Source organism: Thermobia domestica, chromosome 2 (assembly GCF_964235325.1).
Source record: "Thermobia domestica chromosome 2, izTheDome1.hap1.1, whole genome shotgun sequence".
Taxonomy (NCBI): Eukaryota; Metazoa; Arthropoda; class Insecta; order Zygentoma; family Lepismatidae; genus Thermobia; species Thermobia domestica.
Genome location: NC_137455.1, coordinates 30146221 through 30166791, shown reverse-complemented (window position 1 = coordinate 30166791; position 20571 = coordinate 30146221). Strand labels below are relative to the sequence as shown.

The following is a 20571-nucleotide window of genomic DNA, read 5'->3' as shown; positions in this document are numbered from 1 at the left end:
AAAATATGTAAACAAACACTTTGCATTCATTTATACGATATATACGCCATTGAGTCTGGCAACGACTGCACTAGTTTAGTTGAGTTAAAGCTTTGGTGCGTGAAGTATTGAGTTCTATCCACGCATTCTTGCGCTCTGCGTATTTTAAGTTACGTTATCGTATCTCAACTTCGTTCTTTTTTCTTTTAAAACTCCTGAAATAGTAATTATGAGGATCTAGCATAATTTGACCGAATAGTCTAGCATAATTTCGATCAGGTTTTGGAATAATTCCGAGCTGTCAGTCTGGCAACGCTGATTTGAACCTGCGAATTTTGAAAACAAATGAGTGTTAGATATTGGTGGACCATTCGTAACTGTTGGGTGTTTATGTTGTGTTGACGTGTATGAAGAATTGCTGGCAAAGTCTAATAAATACATAAATTAGTAAATGTTAACATGAACAATGCAACGCAAAGTAATGTTAATCTTTATTGCAATATGCTTTTTGCCTGTCATTGCAGAAAGCAATTCCAATGAGAAGCTTGAGGTGGGTATTCGTGCTCTGGAACACCATACCAGATGGAATTAAAAATTACATCATTAAATAGTAGTAATATTAATAATTATGCCATCTAACGTATTTTAATGTTAGATGTTTTTATTTTTAAGATGAATAAAATTCAAGGAGTAAAAATAACTTCTTTTCGCTGATATACTAAATGTAAAAACTTACAATAAAGTGTTTAACAAATAAATAAATAAATAAATGGATTATTAAATGAAAACTTAACGTACAGGTCAAGATGTAGTTTTACTATACGGATCCACAGATTGTAAAATGTACAGAAAAATTTGGGGATGACATTTAGCATCTCCCCCAACTCGTTTCAGAACCGAGTACTTTGTTTTTTTTGTCTAAATTGTGATAAAAGTAGAAGTAAAAGGTGTCTGGGTGCTTCTAACTCTCTTCGCTAGCTGTCCCTAGCTCAGCTATATTTTCTAAAGTAACTAACACACTGTAAATCTTATATGTGCAAAATTGCGGAAGATACAAAATATCAGCCTTTCGTTGCAATCACTCAACTCCTCCTACGTACTCCCAAGAGCAGAACCCTTACCGTAACTCTTTCGGACAATAAATTAGTAAAAGAACCATAATTTTTCAACAATTTATTTCGCGTGGTATGTCTGAACTTGACCTGCGTGGAGATTTACTATACAGATCGATAGTTTAAGTAGTGATAGGAACGGGTTAGAAGCCCCGCAGAGGTGAGTTACTACTTGCAGATTGACATAAGGAGAGGTCAGTATAAGGACAGTATGGACGTACAACATAAAAACTAGAGTGCATAAGGGTAAACTTTACTAACATAAAAACTAGAGTGCATAAGGGTAAACTTTACTACAAGACACGCCCCAACTGCGCATCGATAAGTAGGGCCCTTTGAAAAAGTAGAGTAAGTAAGGTAAAGTAGAGTAAGATATAAATAAGTAGGGTAGGGGTTAGCTTAAGGTTAGGTAAGTTTTGATTCATTTTCATAAAATTATTAATGTATAATTTCTACTTTCTGAGTGAGAGTATCTGCTGGAGCGGGCGTTGTAAATTAACTCGTGCATAAATCACAAACCGGAGTTACCCCTCCGTTTTTTATAAAAATCAGGAAAATTTACAGGAGAAATGAGGTAAGAAATGATAATTTGAAGTTTTTATTTGATGTTTAGGAATTTAAGTTCGGCATGAGAGTTATGTTTAATACGAGAAAAGATATGTGGAAGTTAGTACTATTTGCCGGATGCGGAAGCATTCGCGGAAGGTTTCAGCAGCATGGTAGTTGTAAAATATGGCGAACAGGTGTAATGGATGCTCAAAAATAATGAAGAAAACCTTTTAAATTTTTGTAAAGCCAACGAAGTACTAAAGTTAAGTGGAATGTAATAATTTTTAATACTTTAAGCACTGTTTTTTGTATGTTGCAAAGTCCAAGGGCACCTACAGACTGGAGGGGCAACTCTAAACTTAAGCCCTAGTTTGTGCTAGGTGGCCACTGAAAAGTGCGAGTGCTATCTAACTGAGTCAGGGCAGGAGTGCAGCACGAAAACCCGAGTGATAAGGGTGCGCCCGTAGGGAGCAGGCGCGTCAGCGATGGGGGTTACGCGCATAAAGGATGATAGTGAAATAGCACACTAACAGGTATTTATTCCGAAGTTGGTCGTCGCCTACTTTTTGGCTAAAAGTGTAAGAATTGGTTTCTTTCTTTACCAAAGTTTTACATTTAATTCACATAATAATGCCGAGTGAGCGTTAGCGAGTGGAGACGGGTTAGTGCTCCGCAGAGTACGTTGTTTTCTGTTTTTATTACTGCTAAATGGGAAGACGGGCCTGTGTTCTAGAAGATTGCTCCCTTCTTGGTTATGTCACTAACCGTTACAGTAGACAATATAACTTTCTCCAAGTTTCTTTATATTAGTATATATCAGGGTTGGCAAAAACCATGGTTTTTATTGAAAAAAAAACTTTTCTTTTTTGGTTTAAACCAGGTTTGTTTGGTTTAAATAATTTGCTCTATATATTCATATCATATATATGGACAGAAATAAGTTTGTTTCATCTTGATGTTATTATGCAACAACCGGGTTATGCTGGAAGGGGTCACATAAGCTTAATGCGGAATAAAAACCGCTTCTCGAGTTACATCCGAGAGAAATTGTCCTCCATTTGAACTCGGAACCAGGACTAATTGGCCACAAATGCGATAGGTCTTCCGACTCACTCACGAAGGAATCCTCATAAAAATACGTTGAACTGATCTTTACATGCTTCTTGATATAATTGTCAAGAGTAATTTCAGAAGAGCAAAAAGATAAACAGCTGCACAAGTGAAACTATTATACAGAATTACATATGGACAATTTCAAAGTACTGCAGAGTACAGAAGAACTAATTTAGTTCAAGTTAGTTAACAATGACTTTTATTGGTCCAAATTAAAGAAATACGACGACTTAATTTGCATATCAGTAAGAAAAGTGAATAAAGATACGAATTATTTCAGTCCACTTTGGCTCAGACTCATTTATACATAAATAGATACCAAAAATACTTCGTATTCACTAAATGCCTCTCGTGAGGTCTGTATGACCCCCCCACACACAAAAAGTACGGCATTTTCGATGTATTTTATCAATAGTAAACATTGAAACGAAACAATATTTAGTATTTTTCTTTGATTGCAATTACATAACAATAATAACAACTACAAAAAAATCACAAACATTTATAAGCTTAAAAAAAAGTTGCTTTTGTAGTATAATCTTTTTGAGTAATGAATGGGGAATTTAGGTCTGAATATAACACGAATAATATATGGGAGTGAAACGTGATAACCCACAAATGTCTGTTCATCAAGATTTTACAAACAGTTACACTTTTACGAACCTTTTTTTGTTTTTTGGTTTAAACCAGTTGGTTTTTTTGAAAAAAAAAAACAGCTGGTTTAAACCAGCCAACCCTGGTATATATATAGGATGTAAGAAAATTTAAAGCATCAAACCTATAGAGGTGATTTGTCACATCAGAGCAAAGAAATAGTTCATATGGACCTGTGGTCAAAAGTCCATACTTTCGAAGCTATAGACTGTCAAAGACATAAGAAAATAAACTTTAAAAATCTATAGCTTCAGTGTGGGACCGAGCGCAGTCAAGGAAGACATCACTTAAGATCTAGTATGTACCCTATTCAAATACCCATGTTTCAGAATTCTGCGGTGCTTGCGTATCAATGGACAGTTTATGAGCACTTCAATTTTTCTGAGTATTCCTCAACTGGCTCTATAAAAATTAATGTGTAAGTGCCGCAAGATTCTGAAATATGGATATTTGGATAGGGCACGTACTAGCTCTTAAGTAATGTGTTGACTCGGCTGGGATCGGTCTCACAGTAGTGGAACTCTGGATCTCTCAATTTCCTTTTCCTACGTTTTCGGCAGCCTGTAACTATAGACGTTTGACCACGGGTCCATATGAACATTTATTTTCTTTCTTTTCGTGTGCAGAGTAAGAATTAAATGATAACTTAGCTGCTGGTAGTCGAATTTCGGTTAAAACTACGCTAGAAGTCGTGTAGCCGAATAGTAACCGAGCAGTACTCAGTGAAACTACACTTTGCCTTTTCCTGGATTACTATAGTACGGCAGGTATAACGTCGTTGCTTTCCCGTGAAAAGTTGTAGTGACGTTTATGGGGAGTTGCCAGCTTGGTTACTCGTGGCTCGCTGAGCGCAGTGAATGGTGGCTGGTGATTTGCTATCCTCTTACCACACCCCCAGTGACGAGCAGGTCCAAGTGCGGGAAGCCAACGACGCTATACCTTCTGACCTTTAGTTACCAAGAAAATTGTCAAAAGGTGTTAACCAACTTACTTGGTTACATTAAGCAAAAGGAATAGCAACTGTACAGTTTTGAGGTAAAAATAGCCGTCTCGTCTTTGTAATTGCTCATTGCACTTAATTATTGCCGGTACTTGGGTTGTTATAGACAATTAGTTATTTTAACCCCTCTTCCTTGGTTGCAGGACTCAGTTATTCAGGATAAATTAACACGTCCCAATTGATCTTTCTTTTCGAGTATCGAAATTCTTATATAATATTAAATTAGCTGCAGTATGGGATATTTCGAAGTAAATTTTTCTGGTCACAGTATGAAACATCCTCAGATATGCTAGTTGTCATTGTCGTGTATGCGATGCACTAACCAATTAAAGTAGTGTCTACTAATTACGGCTCTCGATTAATTTAATCGTGTGGTTGGCGTAATCATAAATATATTCATCTTTATTAAAAATTAGTTGCTACATAGATGTATATGTAGTATATAAGCGAATTTTAAAAGGAAATGTAGACATAGTATCTCCCACAGGATTTTTTTTACAGGGGGGAGTGGGCAAAAGGACCGACATACAAGCGAAGTCACGGATACAAATACCTAGAACCACATAATATTTAATGTAAAAAAACAATTATTACAACTCACTGCTAACTTCACTAACTGTTGTGTGTGAATAAAAAAATTTAGCATATTTTAATACTAATTAGGAAAATCCATTGTTAAAGCAAGTGCTCCCTGCAGCGGGCGGCTATGGTTACAGAATACAGTTTTAGTGTTATTGATACTTCGTAAGTGAAATCCTCATTTAGTTGGGTGAAGAATCTAGAATACGATAGTGCTATGATAAAGAAAAGAGTAAGTTTTTATATTTTAGGTATGTTTTGTATTTGTAACCTGTTCTTCTTTCCGAAAGTATATTCTCCTTTAGAACAACTTAACTCTGTGCATTTAGAAGTGCAGAAGTACAACTCTTATGTAAATCAGGCGCAAATATATATGTATTGAAAATTGAAAGTAAAGATTACCATGAAAGAAGCAATGATAGAACGACAGTGCGAAAAATACGAACCAACCAGTGCTAGATAGCCACTGAAAAGCACAGATATTATTAACAGAGTGAGTACAAGGGCGTAGCAGGATGAGCTTGGTGTGCTTCCGTATGGAGCGGGCATGTCAGCGACGGTGGATATGCACGTAACCGAGGGTAGTGTAAAAATTTTATATCCCATACAACTATGCCTTACATCTAATATAGCTTTACTTCACTCCTGTGGTTCTGCATCACCACTTTACATAATGCCTTGAGTTCATAATAGCTTCCTTACGGAGTACTATGCATTACGTATTACGTATTTCTACCTATGATAAATATTATAATAGATATAAGGTTCCGATATATAGTTACATGTAGATTGCTATTGCAAAATGAATCAACATATAAATAACATAAATAATGGTTTGAACCTTCCATTTCAACTCAGCCAAAAAAAAGTACCATCACCATCTCAGATATTGTTGAAACTTTTTTTATAGCAACTAGACATGTTTTTTAAATGACCCGTATTTTTTGTTGTCGGAAAAGATTTTCCCGCCAAGTAATGGGCCATCAAAACGGGAAGTACAATTTACGAATTTTAGAGGACGTGGAAAATGGTAAACTTCGTAGCCTCACCATTCAGCTATGGAGACAGATAATTATAATTCTTGTTGTGGTATGTACACTCATGACAAAAATTATTGTCGCATGTCTATAAATATGTTGTTGTAGGAATATAATTTGATAACGAATTCGTCCGATATTTCTTAAAATGTATGTGTATAATCGGGAAAGACGATGTATGTGGCAAATTTCAAGTCAAAAGAGCAGTAAATAAGAACAATAAAACGAAAATAAAACTTTCTTGTCCATTTAGTAACATTTTGTTTTACTCATTCTAATTTTCGTGTTTGTAATTCTTTTCTTCTGAAATTTACTACGAGTATACATTTCCCGATTATACATGTAGTATCAGTATCAATAGTACCATGCAAAATCATTATCAAATTATATTCTTACAAGAAGACAGTTATAGATATGCAACAATCATTTTGGACATGAGTGTACATAGGAATATAAATAAAATATATTTTATTATAGTTTGGTTTGCGCATGCGTATCTTTTGGTACATAAATTAACAAATGAACGTAAGTTTATCTGAAAAGTCGAAGTTTATGCTTTCTTTCGAGCACTTCCGGTTCGAATTTTAAAATTCTATTTTACGGTTTGTAAGACCTAGTTACCCGCTTCTCGAAAAAAAAATTGTATTGCTTGTGTGTGCAACCGTTTTGTCGCAAAAAATTCGAGAAACCGTCAAATTTTCAAAAATCACCTTTCTCGAAATCACCATAATTTAAAATCCTGAAATGTTGTCAAATTGTTCAACTTTACATGAATAATAAACACACCAAATAGCATTGTCGACCAATGCTTCATGAATGAACTACAGCCCCTTGAAGTTAGCGAAGTTTCATTAAGTTCAGTATCACCGTTGGCAACACTGAAAACAATGAAAGTGCAACAATTTGATGATGTTTGTGGTTCACATTCATTAGATAAAGACTAAAAGTTTTTCCTGGCTCCTTTTTATTATTTTGATCAAAAAGGCTCTCTGAAATAATAAGATGAGCCTCCCCCTACTCCGTTTTCTTAAACCGATGTAACCTGAGGTGAAAATTACGATTACGAAACAAATTTTAAACTTACTTAAAATGGTTTTCGGAAACAAAGTTTCACTGATTTTTTCCACTCTGAAGTAATTATTTGCTTGCTTAGTGTCTTCTTCGCTAATAGCATGTCACCATGGCAGATGCTCCAATAGGTGTTGGTGCACTCACAACTCGTAGCACTTTGTCGATAGTCACAAAACACTTATATTCTCTTCTCTTATTCTCTTCTGGAAACCTGTACCCTGTTGAAGGTCCATGTGGAAACAAAGAAAAAAAATGAAATGAAATCTTGGGAGTTTTACGTCCCACGTTTATGCCGGTTAGGCTAAAGGAGACAGTGATTATGAGAAATGAGTGAAATGGTGGAATGAAGAAAGTGGGAGGAAACGAGAGAACTCCGAAAAACCCACCAGCACGGTGTTTGTCCACCACAAAGTCCACACGGCGCGAGCTGGGATCGAACCAAGGAGCCTAAGCACCGGAGGTGAACGCTCTACCACTGAGCTACCGCGTCACCTGGAAACACAAAGAACACTGCAATTTCATGTAATTTTATGATTTATTGATAATATTTCTGCTATCCATCACTGGTTATCATATATGCATGTAACAAAAGTTCATTTTTGCAGATTTCTTAAATCTACACTTTGAATTGCAGAAGCTCGATTTTCGGGAAAGCATGAAGTTAGTCCATGGTGACCCGTTACTGCCATAAAAAATAAAAATGACTTCGGTAAATACCAGTTACCGGTCGCACACTTTCCCACTTTTTTGAGTTTTGTTTTGTTTTGTTTAATTGTCGAATTCGGTTTTTGGCAACAAGACGAGAGTAATACACGGAGTTGGTATTTGCACTATACTCACGAATTTTTCTGCAGGTTTAATACTGTGAATCTGTTTTTCATTTTCCCGGGTTGCCACATTCTTATCCCCCCTCTCCCCAATACGTCGCAGAGACCCTTACCACGGCCGGTTTCACTGAAAAGTCACTGCTTTATCAAACCTGTCTGCATCTTGGACATCTGAAAGCAATTTTTAAAGTGGAATGCAGCACCATCAGAAATCACTGAAACGGTTTATTAAATTGTAGACACTTATTTTCACGTGTTCGAACCTTTTTCTATAACGTATATTATCGCTTTTCTTCGAGTATTTTTAGAATCTTATTCATGGCTATGAGTACGAGCCGAATCGTCTGTTTTGTCATCGCTTATTACGGCAAAACTGTCAGTTGTTTCATAATAATATATCACTCCCGTAAAGAAGGACATTTGCTCGTTTCTCCAGTGATCATTCTGAACTTCCCTTTGCAGAATAACAGTCCAATTTAAGCGAAGTCCACATGCAGTAAAATAGAATTTGTATCTTGAAATTTTACACGATGCTTTGCGGAAACATTTTTTTATACTTTCATTGTTTTCATTCTTGCCAACTGTGACTTCAAAGTTAAAGAAAGTTCGCTAACTTAAAAATGCTGTAGTTCATTCATGAAGCATTGGTCGAGAATGCTATTTGGTGTTTATTATCCATGTACAGTTGAACCATCTGACAAAATTTAAGAATTTTAAATTATGATGTTTTCGAGAAAATGACGATTTTTGAAAATTTGACGATTTCTTGAATTTTTTGCGATAAAACGGTTGCACACAGAAGCGATACTTTTTTTAAGGGGGGGGAAGGGGGGAACTAGGTCTTACCAACCTTGAAAACGGAATTTAAAATTCAAACCGGAAGTGCTCGAAAGAAAGCATAAACTTCGACTTTTCACATAAAGTTACGTTCATTTGTTAATTTATGTACAAAAAGATACGCATACGCAAACCAAACTATAATAAAATATAGTTTATTCATATCCCTATGTACATACCACTACAAGAATTATAACTCTACATGTCTCCATTGCTGAATTGTGAGGCTCCGAATTTGACCATTTTCCACGTTTTCTACAATTCATGAATTGTACTCCCCGTCCTTGATGGCTTATTACTTGGTGGGAATTTTTTTTTCGAAAAAAAAACACGGGTCCCTTAAAAACATGTCTAGTTCCTATTAAAAAAAAGTGAACAATATCTGAGATGGTGATGGTACAATTTTATTTTTTATTTATTTATTTATTTATTTTTGCCTCAATTGAAATGGAAGGCACCAGATATCTAATTTAAGTTAAAAACAATGTACGTTTCTCATTAATTTTTAGTTACTATAAAGATGTGACTTAAAATTTGTAAAATACTGTATAATTATATTTTAATTTTTTGCATTTTCTTTTTCTGTAATAGATTATTAAAACACATGGTACAAAACATAAGAAATGTTTATTAGGTACTGACCTGTTCCGAGAGATCAGAAAAGATGAATACGAGCTGGTTTTGGAATGAAAATGGTGTTCTTTATGCTATGTATTGGGTAGTTCAGGAAGTGAGTATTTATTGAATGTTTTATTATTATTATTCGATATGCCCATTAAACCATATAGTTGAGACTCTGTTGTATTGATAGAAAGTTGAGACACTATAATATTAATAAATTTTCATAGAAATAGGTACTAACTATACATTTAAATAGGAAGAATGTGTCAAATAAAATTAACTGTAGGCAGCCAATGACACCCCAAAATAAACAAACTTCTGTTCTTTATAATATATCGAACGTAAAGAAACGACATTGGTTGATTTGGCGCTTTATTTATGCATTTCGAAGGAAAAAAGAGAAGCAGGACACGAGGCAATGCTTCGAGAAGACGATCCGCCCAAGAAAAGAAGAAAACTCCCGACGAGAGCTCACGTCGTGATTCGGATTCCACGTTAATCAGTAGGTTCACGTTTTGTATAGCCTCGCTGTTCACGGGACGTTAAACTCAAATTCAACTGAACTGAAAGAAGAAAATAGATTCAAGCTGATGAAAGAATTCGCCGTACAGAATTTTGAAACTGTTGACATTGCAGAATAATGCTGGATTTGGCCCATAATTCCGTCATGGAATGTTAATGTCATGGTAATTGTAACATAAGACAAAGTAAATTATTCAATTGGTATATTAGATTTCACTCTTGTTTCCTTTCCAATTATCTGTGTTGCAAATACGTAGTAATAAGCAGTAATGCAGGCTTATGAATTGCTATGAAGTTATGAATATCCTTTACGTTAGAGATATTGTAAAGATAACTTCACAGAAGTTTGCTTTGGGGTGTTGTAGGATGCCTACAGCAAATTTTATTTTAGCCCAATATAGATTCATGCTGAAAAAAATTTCTGCTGGTCATTGTCTCCGATTTTCCTGAAATTAGGATATATCATTCTAAAAACAAAATAATTAGACCCATTTTTTTCTGCATTATACAAAAAAAATATTAGATCTAAATTAGGCATTTGGTGCAACTGAGACTTTCAGTGACTGTTTGCCATGGCATTTTAAAGAAAATGTGGATCAAATTTAACCTTTCCGAACTTCTTAATTTTAGGTTGTGCAGTTATTTTTTGAGTTTTAGTGATATTGATGCCTATTTTTAAGGCTTTTAGTACGTAATTATCCGGTTTCTATTTTTGAAGTACATTATAACCCATTTAAGTAGATTAACCTATTTAGATATACGGCTTTGCGACCAAACGTCCTGCTCCGGTATCACAGGGTGATATAGGAGCAGAGGGCTGGTGTATATATAAGTGAGCATAGTGAGAAGGACCACATATACTTCTACCTTATTAATTTATACAGTATGGCGCTAAATTCGGTGTACAAAAGCAGAGGGGTGATTCCTGAGAGTAAAAAAAAATCCAATAAACATAGGGCGAAAACCCCATCGTTTATGTGTTATAGGCTGCTGAAATCATGAAAAAATGAACTTTAAAGGTTCATAGCTCCAAACTTTGGAACCTACCTTGTTCCGGTCAAGACTTCACTTAGAACCTAGTATGTTCCCTATCCAAAATTGCGTGTTTCAGAATCCTGAGGTGCTTCCACAACAATGTTTATAGAGGGAGTTTGACTACGGGCCTATGATAAAAAAGTACTCTCCAACTACCTCCATTAAAATTGTTGCGTGAGTACCTTAGGATTCTAAAACATGTATTTTTGGATAGAGCACATATTAGTTCCTAAGTGAAGTCTTGACCCGACTTTGGTAGGTCCCATAGTTTTGGAGCTATGGGCCTTTAGAATTGATTTTTTCATGTTTTCCGCAGCCTATAACACGTGAACGATGGGATTTTCGCCCTAAGTTTATTGGAACTTTTTTGTTTGTTTTACTCTCAGGAAACACTCCTCTGCTTCTGTACGACGAATTTAGCGCCATACTGTAGGTATCGTTAAAAAAATGTAAATATTAAGCTAGGCTTAATCTGCACTTTTAAAAAAAGTTTATATCTCTATTACTTTATGGCAGGCATGCATATAGCGGAGTTGGGATTTGGGCGCCAGAGTCCAGCGGGCAAGCTCTGTGTCGGTTTTCTACATTATTTATTTACAAATACTGAACAAAAATTCAGAATAAATTAAATCTTTTAAAAGTTTTTTTTCTTTTTAAGTCTTTTTAAAGCGAGCTTATCTTCTTTATCTTTTAAGTCGAAGCAGGAAATATAAACCACCGAACGATTTCTGTGTATGAACTCTGTCAAACTCGTAAGCCAGCTGAGTTACTTTCCTTCCTTCGCTCAGTAATACTCATGCATCTACAGTTTCCATTTTCATCCTAAGTTAAGTTTATTGTGTTCTGTAATATCATTATTTTAAGTTTGGATCATAGTTTCAATTCTATATCTACACTATAACTTTATTCAGCGTACCAAATTTGAGTGATTGTTATTAAGATATTTAGTATATAACTTCCAAAAGTATAGAAAACAGTGTTTTAGTATTTTGAATAGCCTGAGGTAAGATTAAAAAAAACGCATAAAACGCTTCGTTTGACTTAACCTTGATTCTGAGATATCTTTCGTTTTTAAATTTTGCCACATATGCTACAAATAGTAATTTTACAACAATTGCTTTATTTTAGGAGTCCACTGTGTTTGGAGGCTATCAACCGAGATGATTTCAAGGTACGCCGCACACAGGTACTACATAGACGGTACCAAATTTGACCGTAAGTAAGGATGAATCCCAGAAAAAGGAAGAAAGTGTTGTGACTCACCTAGCATTTCAAAGTGTCTTCCTATGTGATGAACTATCATCAGCCTCCCATCATTAGCGCGCGGCTTGCTCAATTTGCAGATTCGACGAAAAACGTTTTATATATAGAGAGTTTGGCATAGAGACATTTAGTATAGGAAGCCCAAAATTCATAGCGTCAACATAACACCAATTTAAAAATATAGACTGAAGATCTAATTAATTCTTATTGACTGTGATTTTTTTTTTTTATTGGCGTAGCTCGCTTCGTGTGATGTGTATGGTACTCATTTAAGCTAATTTGCGTGCATATTATGCTGTTTTAATTTATAGCAGTTAAATCGCACTTCAGATTCTAAAGTAATGTATAATATACCTACTTCGTATCGTTAAATATATTCTTAGATGAAGGTGACCGAGAACTTTTCAAGAAATAGTTTAGTTTATTTTGTGTGTGTTGAGGGGAGGAGGGACGTAAGTAAACGCATGATTCTGCTGCTTGGTTTTCGGTGATTGGTACAGTCATCTTCTGAACTACAATACTAGGGTGTAGGAAAGAGTTTGTAAGATGCAACTCTGTTCAAACTTTTCTTACAAAGTGTTTTTTTTTTTTTATGTTAAATAAAACTTGTTAAAATTGATACACTGATGAGGTGTATATACATTTCAAACTATTATAATGTACGGTATGCAATTAGTAGACTTAAATTAATATAGACTTTTTGTTTATGTGTTCACATTAAATATATTGTGTACTACAAATGTATATTTAATGTAAAATATAATAAATTATTACTGTAATTATTCTCAATAAATCTACAGGATTTTATTTTATGTATTGTCTTTTAAAGGTTCATTCCTTTATTTGGCTTTCGGTTTGTTATGTAATCATAAGTAATGTAGAATGGTGGAATTTAGATCATTTTAAGGATAATTTCTCTATTATATACGATAACTCAAAGAAATAATCGATTGTATATCGCATTAAATATTTACATGATATAAAATAAGTTATTTTCCCCATTTATCATGTATAAATCTTACCACCAGTGGGGTTCTGTAGTATAGACACTGGTTGCTCAAGTACTTCACAAGTTGCGGTATAGTCAATGCGGTCTGGTTGCTTGAGCACTGACTTCAGGAGTGGTAGAATGAATGACTATTCGGAAACAGTGAGTAGCCTAGTGGTTAATGCATCGACACGGAAAGTTGAAGTTACAGGTTCAAATCTTAGTCCAGTCTTGCATTTTCTTTCCTTTTGTAATTATGTACTTTAGCTTCGTAGACCTGATTTCTTTATACTCGAGTTATTTCATCATGACTTTCAACACAAGGACGACATGAACCACTCACATGTTGATAACTGGGATGTCTTCCTTGTGCTCTGTCATTTATTCTACGCATTACAATAGCTATTTTAGTGTTGTGTAAAACATACAACGAAGAGCACAATTAAGACACCTCGACTGTGGACATCTGAGTGGTCCACGTCGTCCTTGTGTTAAGAGTCATGGTGCAATAAAATGGTTTCATGGTGATATGATCACGTTTTATAGTGATTCTTTATAAGAAAAACTCATTATATACACGTGTTTGTAAGTTTCGTATATTTTTAATACTTCTGTAAGAAACTGTACTATAGCATTTTTTTTTTTTAGTTCCATTAAGAATACTTTTCACAAAATGCATGTGATTTGTTCCGATTGTTATTGTTCCTCCATATTTTTAAATGAATATTGGCATAGATATAGAATGTTTGTCCTAGATAATTTAGTTTTCTCCACTTGTACTGCACAGTGCCCCTGTGGTGTCGCCTTTTAATATTAAGGGATCCCGGGTACATGACAAAATATTTAGAAAATATTTTCTGTACAAGATAGAAAATATTCAGAGAATATAAGGTAGACAAATCAAAAACATTTTCAAATTACTTTTCTTGGTGTTTTGTAGCAGTAGCAAATGTTAAGAAAATATTAAACTAGTTTCAGACGAATTTATGCTAACAAAGAAAATATTTACGATTTATTTTTCAAATAGCAATTGATATGTTTTTGATTTGTTATTGTATGTAGTTTCAGAACGTACTTAAAGTATTTTCTAACATTTTCTGGTTTCCGCAGAGAAATATTTTAAATTCTTTCTGAATATTTTTCCGTCATTACCACCATTACACCTACAGTTTGAAATACATTTCTTTCTTCAACCTATAAGTTAGAATACTAGAATTTATTTCAACAAATTTATGTGATGATAGAAGTTTCCGTGTGTTCTAAACCGGTTCCAACATACACAGACTTCTACCACCCCATCAATTTGTAAAAATGAAATCCAGATATTTTAACTTACAAGGGTTGGAAAACTGTTCAGTATGCACTTCCTTCAGTATTGAAGAAAGAAATGTATTTCAAACTGTAGGTGTTATCGTAGTAAAGACGAAAAAATATTCAGAAAGAATTTAAAATATTCTATGTGAAAACCAGAATTCGTTAGAAAGTATTTTAAGTACGTTCTGAAACTACATACAATAACAAATCAAAAACATATCAATTGCTATTTGAAAAATGAATCGTAAATATTTTCTTTCCTAGCACAAATTCATATCTGAAACTAGTTTAATATTTTCTAAACATTTTCTACTGTTACAAAACACCAAGGAAAATAATTTGAAAATGTTTTTGATATGTCTACCTTATATTCTCTGAATATTTTGTCATGTACAGAAAATATTCTCTAAATATTTTCTGTCATGCACAGAAAATGTTCATTAAATATTTTCTGTGATGTACGGAAAATATTCACTAAATATTTTTTGTCATGTATAGAAAATATTTTTTGGTATGAGTGGAAAATATTTTAAAATTGTTATTTTACAGAACATTAATTTTTGTTAAAAATGGATTAGAAATCTTCAGAAAACATTTCAACTAAGTACCCAATACATTGTAAAAATATTTAGAAAACATTTCTTTATTTTGGACAAATGATTTTCAGTGTTATTGGCAAATGATTTTAAAATATTCCATGCGAAACATTTTAAAAACCATTCCGTTAATATTGTATAAAACGTTTCAAATACATTTTCAGTAATGTGTGGAAATGATACAGAAAACATTTTTTGGAAAACTTTTCTAACGGCGTATAAAATATTTCTACAACGTTTTTGAGTATATTGCGAAAATATTTTCAGTATTATTTGGAAAATGTTTTCAACAACGTATGGAATATATTTCCTTAAGGGAAGTAGGATACATTTTCTGAAGGAAAATGATGGTACGTTTTAGAAACGTTTTGAAAATATTTCATTGCTGTGTGGGTTACAACTAGTTTTCTTTTTACTTTCACGTTTATGGTTCTGTACCTTTGTTCCCCTACCGTGTTGTTACATCTTAGTCAAATCACAGAAACACTGTATTGTACTGATGACAACGCCTCAATATTGTACGGCCCGAAACAGAGAGCAAAAACAGGTTACGTTTGTTCTTCATAAGATTTCCAGCCCCTTGCACTGTCGTCTGCGGAGTGGGGAGGCCTAGGAGGGAAAACAGGGCAGCCACCACATCCAATATCGCAAACGTCGTAATAACATTGCTCAGTCATTAGACATATTGCAATATAATCTCATAGCTTAGAAAATAATAATATAAATTAAGAAATTTTATCGATTCGAAAGGTTTTTTGTACCTAATGTACGTAAATACGGGACATTTTGGCGTCTCGGGGGAATTTTTCGGGACACCGGGAATAGTAGTGAAAAAACGGGACAATCCCGTTTTTACGGGACGGTTGGTCACCCTAGACATAGGTGAACGCTCTACTACTGAGTCACCGCAGCCCCTATTTCATATATTGTCGAAACCATGTGAGTGGAGGAAGAATTAAAGAGTAAATGTATGAATGATATATACTGAACTCCATTTTTAAAATATTGTTGGCGTTTGATGGAAAGCCATGTCCAAAATAATAGATATATCAATTGATTGGTCTTATTAATGATACGGTTAAGTATGAATTCCCATGCGTAATTTTCGAGAAAAACTAATTTTATTGTATAAAAATATGTATCTTACTTTAACACTCTTATATAGTGCATAGCATTTATTCATATACATTATTATTTCCACAAATATATGCATAATTATTTATACAGATACATTATTATATATAATCAAAATTACACACTATTATATAACAGATTACATCTATTTTTGTTCGAATTCTCCTAACAGTGACACACATGATCTTAAAATTGACGCCAATAGCTACTACTTGTAACTAAATTATAGATAACCTATCTCTATTTGTGAAGTATTCGCTATTTTCTATTTTTTTGTTGACTTTTCACTATTTACGAAACCAATTAACATTTTGCAATTGGTATTTCGACCATCTTTTATGTTATTTAAATATTCACTATTCTCTTTTAAACAAAGTTCTTTATTCTTTTTTTATATTTTGAGAATTTTGTATCTTATGGAAAAGTAAACGTCATAAATTAGTCTACGAATGTATCATTTTAAATACAGAAGTAGATTACCAAAATCTTCGTCTTGAAAAAGATCTTTAAAACAATAAATTGTTTAATTTTCATAATTTTTCTTACAACTTTTGTCATCTTTTTTTTTTTTTTTCTGGAACATTTTGAGCCGAAACTACAGGGTGTCCAATGCAACCGGGAGCTTGGATAGTAGAACTTTTGAACCGGAAGCGGTACACAAATAATGGTTATACCAAAATGAAGCCTTGTTCAATCATATATATCTAAATTAGGAAGCAATGATTGAAGTACACTAGGAACCACACAGTGTTGCCAGATGTAACCAAAGGTGTAAATCAGTTTTTTTTTTTTTTTTTTTTACAAGACACGTAAATTGACTCATAACTCATATGTATAGATGTTCTGTCGTTAATTTTCAGTTTGTATAGTTGGAGTAGTTTGGCATCTAGGGAATGGAAAAAAAGAATTTTTCATTTCCACCGTTAACTAATCGGATGAGGCTTCCGTAACGTGTTTCTAGGGAAAACGTCGTTTTCATAACGCGGTGGCTCAGTGGTAGAGCGTTCACCACCGGTGCTTGGGGTCCCTGGTTCGATCCCAGCTCGCGCCGTGTGTACTTTGTGGTGGACAAACACCGGGCTCGTGGGTTTTCTCGGGGTTCTCCCGTTTCCTCCCACTTTCTTCATTCCACCATTTCATTCATCTCTCATCATCACCGTCTCCTTTAGTCTAACCGTCTCTAAGAACATACTACACGAGAAGAAGAAAAATACTCTATGATAGTAGAAGCCTTCAAAATGTGGTGCTATAAATTAATATAGAGAATATGAAGGATGGATAAAGTGTCAAATGAAAGGGGGACGACAATGCTAGCAGAAAACAAGAGCAAACCAAATACTATTTCGAGAAAAAGATGTTATCTAGATACACTGGAAAAAGTCCGTTATCCGGATAGCGGTATATTATACAAATATGCGGGATCCTTAAATTCACTACAGAAATGTTATGGAGCATACGTTATCCATATACTACATAGATACTGTCCTCTCTTTCTCTTAGATGTTACAAAATGCCTTGCAGGATGTCTGACATCTAAGAGTCTTCCATATATTACATACGTATACGTATGTTACATACTTCAGCAATATGTTACATACGTCTATCTATATGTGGGATTCTGACCGCCTTTATACACTTCTTTCGTTCGTACGGGAAGTACGTTTATTCGGAACATTTCGTCAACTATTTCACGAAGGGTCGTATCTCAAAATCTTACTTTTTCAGACATAAAGAAAGAAATAATAATTCCATAGACAGGAAAGTAGTTGAATATGTAAGAACTCATCACCTATCCCAGATAATAATTATGTAGAATACATGATCAATTGTTACATTCTAATGATCATTATTATAACGTTTACTTCATAGGATGGTAATCCAAATAGAGCAAACATTACATTAGATAGTCGTTGATAGTATATTTGCTCGAGCGTTGACGATGAAACAAGCTATAATAAATAATATCTCCTTTCAACGCCAACTACACATAAGCAAAAATTCTAAATACAACCTTTTAAAAAAACGCCAAAGATTCAGCATCATATTTCCGAAAAGATAATAAACTCCACAAACAATAAGTGAAAACAATTTCTGCACTATGCACTCAAACGAATTACCACGAGGCGTGAGGAGATGGCATGCACAATCGTAGCGAACACTCAAAAATAGATTCAAAAATTTTAATTGTTAAAATATACTCATATCGTCTTACATCATGGAAAGGTAATTATGACAATAATATTTCTAGATGCGTTTTATCTTGTGTAGTATACATGGATTCAACTATGCAAATAACATGACTACATAATGTAATTCTGCAGCAGTGTAAAATAGGTTGTTACGTATTCGTATGTTCGGCGCCAAGTAATGCTGTCTCCCGCTAAATCTCTTCAGCTCTCGCTGTTCGCGTGGGTTTCACGCGTTAAGTGACGTAAGAGCGGACAGAGCTGTGATTGGCTGGAGAAACGCTAGCTGTCTGCATCCTCTGAGTGAGAGAACGCACACATAGGAACGTCGTCTGCTAGTAAGTGACAGTCCTTTTAAATAAAAAGAATTAAACTGCTTGAGCCGCATACAGCCAAAATGATGCACAAACGAGTTTATGACATTATTAAATACTACTCTGTTTTCCTCTATGGAATTATATTTCTTTCTTTATGTCTGAAAATGCGAGATTTTGAGATACAACCTTTCGTCAAATAGTCGACGTACGGAAAGCATCTGTAAAACATAATTTTTCAGCTATACGTTCGCTGTTCGTTAAGCGAAAACTACAGGATTTACATATGTAACCTACGTTTCTACATACGCCACATGTTTTTCCTCATTGTACCTTTTCTAGGATAGTTGAATGTATTATAAGGCATGAAGCAACTATGGTGTGAAATACGAAGGGAATGTCAGAAGAGAAAGGACCCAGAGGAAGTCCGTGGTTGACGTATACGGTGCAAATAATAAAAAAAAGTAGAAAATAAAAAAATATAAAAGGAAATTCAAATTGATACTGAAATAACAAAGACGGAAATCTGCGTTTAAAAATCAAGATATTCTTGAACTAAGAAGAAAAGGAAAAAATATTTCCGTGAGAAAAGAGTGGAATAACTCTGTATTTTGTATGTTTTTCCTGTTGGCAATTATCTGCTAAATTTGTATAAAACAGAGAGAAAAGCCATGAGCATTATTTAAACATTAAAAAAAAAACTAACTAAAATTTCAGTGATGTGCAGCTAGTAAAACGATCCAGTGTGTATTTCCTAACACACACACATATACGCGCATACACTAATGATGTAACTCATTATCAATAATACCCAACTCATCAGCTTTTTCTCATGAAACTAATGATAGAACTCATTAGTGAGTGAAGAGCAGGGACTATTCGAAATATCGTCTCTCTCACTTGTTTAGAGGAAGTCGAGAAGGAAAAGAGAGCGTGAGAATGAAATTGATTGCGTCATTCAATCTGTCAGGCAACAAATACGAGGAGGAAGAGTGGGAAGTGCTATATCAATGGCAAGGCAAATATAAATCCTCTTAAGATGCTAAACAAACAGATTTCCCATATCATCATTCTTGTCCTATTATCTTAAATGCTTGTTTGGCATTTTATAAAATTTTACCTTCCGTTGTCAGCACTCAATCTATCTCGTATACTTATATATATATATATATATATATATATATATATATATATATATATATATATATATATATATATATATATATATATATATATATATAACAGCAGAATACCAGTTCTTCGCACGGGGTGAATACGTTTCATTTTCGACATAAAGGGCTAAATTTGGATTTAAGTGGCATCTGAGCTGTTCATCTCAGCGACCCCAAAACTCTGGGCTCGACACTAATATTGGTCATTTGTGATCATTTTAAATTGTCTCTCTCAATCCTTCTCCCCTAAGTTACACCGTGATAGTGAAATGAAAAAAACGTCTCAGGTCCAAACCTCATCTATGTTGAAAATTTGATCGAGATCGGGGGTGTGGTTCAAAAGTTATTAAGTCACAACCGTAGTCACTTTCATTTTTTTATTTATACAAGTATATCTCTTCTCCCCGTTCCTAAGTTGTACCGTCAAAGTAATATCATGAAAATCACCCCTGGGCCGAACCTCATCTATGTTTACAATTTTATCGAGATCGATTGGGTGATTGATTCAGGAGGTACGAAGTCATATATATATATATATATATATATATAGATAGATAGATAGATAGATAGATAGATAGATATAGATAGATAAAGCTCCGAACACATTTATATTTGCACATTCATGTTTTTTAAAACTCGCGCTGGGGCTCATCCATTGGTGAAGCTAG

The 20571-nt window shown here is 34.2% G+C and overlaps 1 long non-coding RNA gene across 1 annotated transcript; it reads left to right on the top strand.

Annotated features, from left to right (window-relative positions):
* Positions 1-366: 366 nt before the first annotated feature.
* On the top strand, positions 367-12497 carry LOC145679666 (uncharacterized). The gene is made up of 3 exons (XR_014130496.1): positions 367-529; positions 9350-9488; positions 12065-12497. It is a non-coding gene; the product is annotated as an uncharacterized LOC145679666 (long non-coding RNA).
* Positions 12498-20571: the final 8074 nt, after the last annotated feature.